Source organism: Rattus norvegicus, chromosome 13 (assembly GCF_021556685.1).
Source record: "Rattus norvegicus strain SHRSP/BbbUtx chromosome 13, alternate assembly SHRSP_T2T, whole genome shotgun sequence".
NCBI classification, from domain to species: Eukaryota; Metazoa; Chordata; class Mammalia; order Rodentia; family Muridae; genus Rattus; species Rattus norvegicus.
Window position 1 is genome coordinate 56,428,770 of NC_141546.1, and position 8,184 is coordinate 56,436,953.

The window sequence follows — 8,184 nt, forward strand, 5'->3', positions numbered from 1 at the left end:
AACCAGGAGGGCCTTTGCCACCTTTTCCCGGAGACCCCGAGCACCAGGGTCCCAGATGGCATTAGGTGTTTTCCTCTGGAGTCAGAAATGTGGGCAGAGTGTAGTCTCTTCTTGCTTTCCAGGCTTGTCTTCCCCTCTGAAGGTTTAGCTCTCCCTCCCAAAGGATTTGGGTGCAGGGAGCTTTTGATCAGGTCCCTTCAGATCCGGGCGGTGTCTGGACCACAGGAAATCTGCTGCTTGAGTGCCCCTATCTTCTGGTTCCCAGAGGCCCTATACAGTTTCCTCTTGGGGCAAGGGATATGGGCAGTTGTGGGCAGTAGTGGTGGTCTCTCCTGCTTTGCAGTCTCAGGAGTGCCCACCTGTCTAGATGTTGAGCTCTTTCTCCCCATCTTGTCTTTTTATTGTGTCCTGAATTTCCTGGAAGTTTTGGGTTAGAAGGGTCTTTGGGTTTTTTGTTTGTTGGTTTTTGTTTGTTTGCTTGCTTGTTTTGTTTCGTTTTGTTTAGTTTTCTTTTTTCATTTTTTGTTTTGAATTTTCTTTGACCATTTTGTCAATCTCTTCTATTGTATCTTCTACACCTGAGATTCTGTCTTCTATCTCTTGTATTCTGTTGGTGACACTTACATCTGTAATTCCTGATCTATTTTTAAGTTTTCCATTTTCTGGTCGGCCTCCATTTGTGTTTTCTTTATTGTTTCTTTTTCCACTTTTATGTCTTGGACTGCTTTTTAAAATTCCTTTTCTTGTTTGATTGTGTTTTACGTATTTCTTTAAGTGGTTTATTTGTTACCACTTTGAGTGCTTCTACCTGTTTATCTGTATTTTCCTGTATTTCTTGCATTAGGTTATTTATATGGTCCTTAATTTAGAGGTTTCTCAGGAAATTGGAAATAGACCTACAAGAGACCCAGAAATATCACTCTTGAGAATATACCTCAAAGATGCTCAACTATGCCACATGAGTATATGTTCCACTATGTTCATAGTGACCTTATTTGTTATAGCTAGAAGCCAGAAACAACCCAGATGCCCCATGATAGAAGAATGGATACAGAAAAGGTGGTTCATTTACATAATGAAATACTCACTAAAATCCAGTAGGGGAGAGAGCTGGGTGCTCAGAACGTGGATACTCCTAAGAACTCAGAGGCGGCAACTACTTTCTTTCCACATTCCTGACCCAAGAGGAAATCACCTAGTGACATCTGTGCCCCCTGGGCACAGGGACTTAGAAGCAGTCTGGGCCAGGACCCTTCGTGTTTCTGCCTGAACTAAGAGTTGAAAGCCAGTCACTAGGAGGTCCTGAACACCTGAGAGCAGAGCTCTCTATTCCCAGATACAGCAGAAAGAAAAGAGGTCTACATCAGTCCTGATACACAGGCCTACGGGAGGGTCAAGCCACTGACAGAGACTGCAAGCAAAGCTAACACCAGAGACAACCTGATGATAAGAAACAAGCACAAAAACCTAAGCAACAGAAAACAAGACTACTTGACATCATCTAATACCTGTTCTACCACCAAAGAAAATACTGAATATCAAAAAAAAAAAAAAGAAAGAAAGAAAGAAAGAAAGAAAGAAAGAAAGACAAGATTTAGATTAGGAATCACATTTTATGGTGATTATGGAAGGCTTTAAGAAAGAACATAAATAACATCCTTAAAGAAATACAGGACAACACAAGTAAACAAGTAGAAGCCCTTAAAAAGGAAACACAAAAATCCCTTAAAGAATAACAGGAAAATACAACCAAACAGGTGAAGGAATAGAACAAAACTGCCCAGGATATAAAAATGGAAATAGAAACAGTGAAGAAAGCACAGAGGGAGACAACCCAGGAGATATAAAACCTAGGGAAGAAATCAGGAGTCATTGATGCACGCATCACCAACTGACTATTAGTGATAGAAGACAGAATCTCGGGAACTGAAGATACCATAGAAAACATCAACTCAACCATCAAAGATAATGTAAAATGCAAAATCTCCTAGCCCAAAACATCCAGGATATCCAGGACACAATGAGAAGATCAAATACAAGGATAATATGTATAGAAGAGAGTGAAGACTCCCAACTTAAAGAGCCAATAAATATCTTCAACAAAATTATAGAAGAAAACTTCCCTAACCTAAAGAAAGAGATGCCCATAAACATACAAGAAGCATACAGACTCCAAATAGATTGGACCAAAAAGGAAATCCTCCTATCACATAATAGCCTAAACACTAAATGAACAAAACAAAGAAAAAATATTAAAAGCAGAAGGTCAAGTAACATATAAAAGCAGTCCTCTCAGAATTAAACCAGACTTTCACCAGAGACTATGAAAGCCAGAATTTCCTGGGTAGATATCATACAGAACCTAAGAGGACACAAATGTCAGCACAAGCTACTATATCTAGCAAAACTCTTAATTAACTTAAACGGAGATACCAAGATATTCCATGACTAAATGTAATACACATATATCTCTCTACAAATACAGCTCTACAAAGGATAATAGATGGAAAACTCCAACACAAGGAGAAGAACTACACCCTAGAAAAAGCAAGAAAGTAATTTCCTTGCAAAGAAACCAAAAGAAGAGACACACAAACATAATTCCACCTCTAACAACAAAAATAGCAGGAAGCAACAATTACTACTTCTTAATATATCTTAACATCAATGGACTCAATTCCCCAGTAAGAAGACATAGACTAACAGACTGTATACTTAAAGAGGATCCAGCATTTTGCTGCATACAGGAAACACAACTCAGAGACAGACACTACCTTAGAGTAAAACACTAGAAAACAACTTTTGAAATAAATGGCCAGAAGGAACAAGGTGGAGTAGCCATTTTAATAATGAATAAAAATCAACTTTCAATGAAAACTGTAAAAGATAAGAAGGATATGTCATATTCATCAAAGAAAAAATCCACCAAGATAAATTCTCAATCCTAAATATCTATCCTCCAAATGCAAGGGCACCTATATTCACAAAAGAAACTCAAATCACAAAATTATTAAAGCTCAAATCACACATTTTACCTCACACAATAATAGTAAATTTTTCCACTCCACTCTCATTAATAGACAGATCATGGAAAGAGAAATTAAACAGAAACATAGAGAAATTAACAAAAGTTATGAACAAATGAACCTAACAGACATTTATACAACATTTCATCCTAAAGAAAAGGATATACCTTCAGAACCCCATGGTACCTTCTCCAAAGTTTAGCATATAATCACCCACAGCACAGACCTCAATACATACAATATGATAGAAATAATCACATGAATCCTGTCAGATCACCACAGACTAAGTAAGCCTAGTATTCAATAATAACAAAAATGACAAAAAGCCCACATATACATGGAATTTGAACAGTGTTCTACTCAATGATAACTTGGTAAAGAAAAAATAAAGGAAGAAATTAAAGACTTTTTTGAATTAAATGAAAATGAAGGCACAACAAACCCAAACTTATAGTACACAATGAAGGCAGTGCTAAGCAGAAAATTCATAGCTCTGAGTACCTCCAAAAAAGACACAGGTGAGAACATACATTAGCAGCATGACATCATAGCTAAAAGCTCTAGAACAAAAAGAAGCAATTACATCCAATAGAAGTAGAAGGCATGAAATAATCAAACTCATGGCTGAAATTGAACAAGTAGAAACAAAAAGAACTACACTAAGAATCAACAAAACCAGGAGCTTGTTCTTAGAGAAAATCAACAAGATAGATAAACCCTTAGCCAGACTAAACAGAGGGCACAGAGAGTTTATTCAAATTAACAAAATCAGAAATGAAAATGTAGACATAATAACAGAATCTGAGGAAATTCCAAAAATCATCAGATCTTTCATAAAAAAAAACTATATTCAATAAAACTGAAAAATGTGGAGGAAACAGACAATATCCTAGACAAATACAAGACAACAAAGTTAAATCAGAAACCAAAAAACCATCTAAACATTCCCATAGCTTCTAAAGAAATAGAATCAGTTATTGAAATTCTCTCAATCAAAAAGAGCCCAGGACCATATGGGTTTAGTGCCGAATTCTATCAGACCTTCATAGAAGACCTCATATCAATACAGCCCAAACTATTCCAAAAAAAATAGAAATAGATGGAGCACTACAAAATTCCTTCTATGAAGCCACAATTACGCTTATATCTAAACGACAGAAAGACCCAACCAAGAAAGAGCACTTCTGACCAATTTCCCCTATGAATATTGATGCAAAAATATTCAATAAAATTCTTGCAAACCAAATCTAAGTATACATCAAAACAAACGTCCATCATGATCAAGTAAGCTTCATCCCAGGGGTGCAGGAATAGTTCAATATAGGGAATCTATCAACATAATCCACTAAACAAAGATATAAACTATAATAAAAACCAAAGATAAAAACTACATGATCATTATGTAAGATACTGAGAAAGCATTTAACAAAATTCAACACCCCTTAATGGTAAAAGTTCTGGAAAGGTCAGGAATTCAAGGCTCATACCTAAACATAGTAAAAGTAATATACAGCAAACCAGTAGCTAACATTAAACTAAATGGAGAGAAACTTGAAGCAATTCCACTAAAATCAGGGACTAGAAAAGGCTACCCACACTCTCTCCACTTATTCAACATAGTACTTGCAGTCCTAGCCAGAGAAATCAGACAAGGAAAGGAGGTCAAAGGGATACAGACAGGAAAGGAAGAAGTCAAATTCTCACTATTTGCAGATGATATGATAGTATACTAAAATGACCCCAAAAGTTCCACCAGAGAACTACAAAGCCTGATAAACAACTTTAGCAAAGTGGCTGGGTATAAAATTAACTCAAACAAATCAGTACCTTTCATCTAACCAAAAGGATCAACAGGCTGACAAAGAAATTACCGAAATGACACCCTTTACAATAGTCCCAAATAATATAAAATACCTTGGTGTGACAATCCAAGCTAGTGAAAGATCTTACTAACAAGAACTTCAAGTCTCTGAAGAAAGAAACTGAAGAAGAACTCAGATGTTGGAAAGATCTCCCATGGTCATAGCTTGGCAGGATTAATATAGTAAAAATGGCCATTTTGCCAAAAAAAATCTACAGATTCAATGCAATCCCCATCAAAAATTCCAACTCAATTCTTCATAGAGTTAGAAATAACAATTTGTAAATTCATTTGGTTAACCAAAAACCCAGGATAGTGAAAACTATACTCAGCAACAAAAGGACTTCTGGGGGAATCACTATCCCTGATCTAAAGGAGTATTACAGAGCAATAGTGATAAAAACTGTATGGTATTGGTACATAGACAAGCAGGCAGATCAGTGCAATAGAATTGAAGACCCAGAAATGAACCCACGATATTATGGTACCTTAATCTTTGACAAAGTGTCTAAAAGCATCCAATGGAAAAAAAGATAGCATTTTCAACAAATGGTGCTGGTTGAACTCGAGGTCAGCATGTAGAAGAATACAAATTGAACCATTCTTATTGCCCTGTACAAAGCTTAAGTCCAAGTGTATCAAGGACCTCCACATCAAACCAGAAACACTCAAGCTAATAGAAGAAAGAGTGTGGAAGAGTCTTGAACACATGGGCACTGTGGAAATTTTTCTGTAAAATACACTAATGGTATAATAATCTAATATCAAGAATCCACAAATGGGACCTCATGAAACTGTAAAGCTTCTGTAATGCAAAGGACACTATCATTAGGACAAAATGGCAACCAAGAGTTTGGGAAAAGATCTTTTCCAATCCACATCTGACAGAGCACTAATATACAAAATATATAAAGAACTCAAGAAGTTATACACCAGAGAATCAAATAACCCTATCATAAAAGGGTTACAGAGCTGAAGAAAGAATTCTCAACTGAGGAGTGTCTAATGGCAGAGAAGCACCTAAAGAAATGCTCAACATCATTACTCATCAGTGAAATGCAAATCAAAAAAACCCTGAGAATACCTGGTGGAACCTGCTGGAATACCTCACACCAGTCAGAATGGTTAAGATAAAAAATTCAGGTGACAAGAGATGCTTGGGAGGATGGGGAGAAAGAGGAACAATCTTCCATTTTTGGTAGGATTGCAAGCTAGTATAACTACTTGAGAATCAGTCTGGAGTTTCCCCAGGAATTTCAACATTGCACTACCTGAGGACCCAGGTATACCTCTCGTGGACATATACCCAAAAGATCCTCCAACATACAACAAAGACACATGCTCCACTATGTTCATAGCAGCCTTATTTATAATAGCCAGAAGAAAGAATCCAGATGCCCTTCAATAGAGGAATGGGAACAGAAAATGTGGTATATCTAAACAATGTAGTACTACTCAGTTATCAAAAACAATGACTTCATGAAATTCAAAGGCAAATGAGTTGAACTAGAAATTATCATCCTGAGTGAGGTAACCCAATCGCAGAAAAACACACATGGTATGCATGCACTGATACGTGGATATTGCCCAAAAGTTAGAATTACCCAAGATGCAATCCAGAGACTACATGAAGCTGAAGAAAAGGATGACCAAAGTGTGGATGCTTCCCTCCTTTTTAAAAGGTGGAACAAAAGAATTCATAGGAGGGGATATGGAGGCAAAGTTTGGAGCAGAGACTGAAGGAATGGCCACTCAGAGGCTGCCCTACATACAGTCACCAAAACTAGATAAGATTTATGAAAGTAAGTACATGCTGACAGGCGCTGGATATAGATGTCTACAGAGATACATAGCCAGAGCATGTATAATATAAAGGTGATTGGTAGCAGCAAACCATTAAACTGAGAATGAGACCCCCATTAGAGGAATTAGAGAAAGGATTGAGAAAGCTGAAGGGGTTTCAACTCCATTAGAACACCAATGCCAACCAACCAGAGCTCCCAGAGCCTAAACCACTACCTAACATTTACACATGGGCTCACCCATGGTTCCAGCTGTATATGTAGTAGAGGATGGCCTTGTTGGTCACCAATAGAAGAAGTCCTTGTTCCTGCCAAGGTTGAATCTCCATTGTAGGGGAATGTAGGCAGTTCGGAAAGAGGAGGTGGATGGGGAGTGGAACACCCTTATAAAAAAGGGAGGGGGATGGGATAGGGGGCTCATGTCTGGGAAAGTGGTAAAGGGAATAACAACTAAAGATAAACAAAAAGTATCCAATAAAAGAAAAAATACTTACTACACAGCTTTTAAGAAGGAGGAAATCCTGAGTTTTACAGGCAAATGGATGGAATTAGAAAATGCCATCCTGAGTGACTTCACTCAGACCCAAAATGACATGCACAGTGTGTTCTCATTTATAAGTGTTATAAGTGGTTATTAGCAAAAAGTAGAAAGAAAGAAGGAAAGAAAGAAAGAAAGAAAGAAAGAAAGGAAGGAAGGAAGGAAGGGAGGAAGGAAGGAAGGAAGGAAGGAAGGAAGGAAGAAAAGAAAACAAAAGAAAAATACAGAATACCCAAGATGCATTGCACAGAACTCAAAAAGATCAAAAAGCTGAAGGGTCCAAGTGAGGATGCCTAATTTTTCCTTGGGAGGGAGAAGAAAGCAACCACAAGAGAGGAGAGGGAGAGATAGGGGAAGGAAAGTGGATAGGGGTCGGGGGGGAGGGAGGGAAAAAGGGAGAGGGGAAAATGACCTGGTACTGGGTTGGGGAAAGACAGAAGCCCTGAAGGCCAGAAGAATGAGTGGAGACGAGCAACCTCAGGAAAAAGGAGTTTGGGAAGACCCTATAGAATGTACCAGAGACCTAGGATGTGAGAGACTCCTAGGACTCAAAGTGGGGGACCCTAGATGAAAGGCCCTACAGGGAGGAGAGGGAATGTATTGAATCCACCTCCAGCAGAAAGACAAGGCATCAAGTGAGAGATGGGTTTGCTACCCCACAGCCCAAACTCTGTCCCATAAATATTCCTGTATATAAGAAATGCAGTGATGGAAATGGAGAAGAGCCTGAAGCAAAGAGGTCCATGAACAGTCCAAAAATGGATTCCAGCTCAAGGGGTGATCCCAAGACCATTACTGAAACTGTGGGGCATTCCCAAAAGGGAGTTTCCATGACTGCTCCCCAAAAACCCAACAAGCAGCTGAAAGAGTCAGATGCAGATATGTGCACACAACCAATGAACAGAAGCTGCTGACCACTCTGGTTGAAATAGGGAAAAGCTGGAGGAAGCTGAGGAG